This window comes from Lactuca sativa, chromosome 8, assembly GCF_002870075.4.
Source record: "Lactuca sativa cultivar Salinas chromosome 8, Lsat_Salinas_v11, whole genome shotgun sequence".
NCBI lineage: Eukaryota > Viridiplantae > Streptophyta > Magnoliopsida > Asterales > Asteraceae > Lactuca > Lactuca sativa.
This window is the reverse complement of record NC_056630.2, coordinates 25,411,704-25,414,103: the sequence shown is the minus strand read 5'-3', so window position 1 is coordinate 25,414,103 and position 2,400 is coordinate 25,411,704.

Here is a 2,400-nt window from a genome sequence, read left to right as displayed (position 1 = left end):
ATAAGAATCTCAGAATAGAAACTTAGCAGAGTTAGATAGTGGACTTTACCTAAAGTAGAGTCAAACTTATTGACTTTAACACCCTTAGGTAAATTGGCAGATTCGCAACCAATGCGCCTTCCTTTGGCAATATAAACATATGGACCCTTTGATGATGGTACATGGGACTATCACAGACTTAGTTTTTCTCTTTACCATTTGGTCAACCGAGTTGACTCTGGCCGATCCCTTTCCATTGGGAAGAGCATGCTTTTCTGGATTTCCTGTGTCACTATTGTCAATGTCCATCAAGTTTTAAGGAAGTTGATCTTAACAAATAGATAAGATCATTAAGGGTCTTGTCATAGTCTGTTTCATAGGTGTCCCAAAGGAACTCACTATGTGACTTAGAAAGTGATTGAACCACCAACTTTCTCAAGACTTTGACACCCAACTCTCCCGGCTTATCAATATGTGACTACATCTCCACGATGTGACCACACCTAGACCTTGCCTTGCCAATTGGGCTTGAGTGACCTTAAACTTTTCAAGAACTTGTGGGTTGGGGAGAATAATTGGAGGAGGTGAATGAAGTATGATTTCCAAGGGACATCATTTTCATTTAGGAAAGCTTGTTTCAAGAGATTTGGGAAGATCATAAATGTCTAAACCAGACATGTTTTTGGGAGATATTCAAGATAGTTGATCTTAAGTCCTTAATATGACACCTAATATGAAATATTAAGGCTAGGACCCAACAAACTATTTTATAACTTAGAAGAGGTATGCCGTAATCCAAGCTATAAAATATTTGAAGGTAGGTGAATGACGATTCACCAATTTCCACCAAGATAAACGAAATGTATTATTAGGTTTTAATTGGTTTTGAAACTCCTAGATCTTTTGAGATTCATTGAACTATTCAATGGCATGTTTCAATCTCGAGTGTGCCCTTCAGGTTTTGTGACTGGGATGCCGAGGATCACAAAACAAGTTGTGAAGTAACCATGCAAATTACTTGGTACCCTTAAGTGTTTACCCCTCAATCGATGTGTCGGTTAACCACACACGCTCCATCGATACTATGATAAACATTAAGTTACCCTTTGCCTACCTTGTTAAATCTGAGTTAGTGTGCCGGTTAACCACACACGCTCCACTAACCGACTTAAACAAAGTGCAAAATGTAATTTCATGGATTAGCACCTTATTCACATTTTCCTAAGTAACTAAGATTGGGTATTATTAAGAGTTTAGTTACTTAGTATTTATCAATAATACTTTTAATGAAGGGAGAATTATAGTCCTGTCAAACCCGTTCGGCTAACGACCCTCCACCAGTTAAGCAAGCGGTGGGTGAGAGTGGACACCCATTAAGTTGCCATTTTATAGGCAACAACCTTATACCCACCTTATACACCGGCTTCGTGAATGAGGCGTACTAGCGGTAAGACTGACTTTACTCTTATACATATATATATATATATATATATATATATATATATATATATATATATATATTATTAACTTATAATATTATAAAGTATAAGGGTTGAATTTTAACTCTTTAAAATTCTAAGGGCTAACTTGGAATTAAAGTATTCATAAGTGAAAACTTTTCAAATTCCAAAACTTGAGGGCAAGTTTTGAAACAATTCAAAACTAATTAATTCCATAACGTATGTGTTTAAAGTAGTTTTAATCCAAAAACTCTTCAAGTTCCATAACTTGAGGGCAAGTTATGGAAGACTTTAAACTAATAAAAGAATTAACTTTTCTTTATTTTATAACTTATGGAATTAATTAAGGTTACACTTTTATTTATTTATTATTTAATGAAGAGACTCTTGGTCCTCCATAACTTGAGGACAAGTCATGGAGTCATAACACCATTTAATTAGAACTAGACTCTTCATTTTTTAACCTTTGCCAACTTTTATGAGTTTTATGAAACTTAAATGTGACTTTTCATATAACTTGAGGACAAGTTACAAAAACACATTTAGAATCAACTCTTAGATTAATTTGGATTGAAAATAACTATTTCACTCAACTTTTCTATTAATCTAAGCAACTCATAAGAACAAGATAATTCAAATCAAACTTTTTCATGTAATTAGTCTAAACCTTAAACTAATACAAAACATGAATCTATTGACAATTATCTTTGAAATTGGATTAGCATGAACATTACCACATCAAAAACAAGTTTATAAGTTCAAAAACATCTTAGGGTAATGTTCCTAGTCCAATTCCAGCCAAAAAAGTCGAATTTATGCTGTCTGGGGGTCCAACACGTCGAGTGCACGAACCAACTCGGCGAGTTGGATGCTTTTTGCCTTGGACTCGGCGAGTCCATTCATGGACTCGGTGAGTCTGCTGGGCAGACAACATCAAAACTCGATTTTCCAGCTTCTTTTG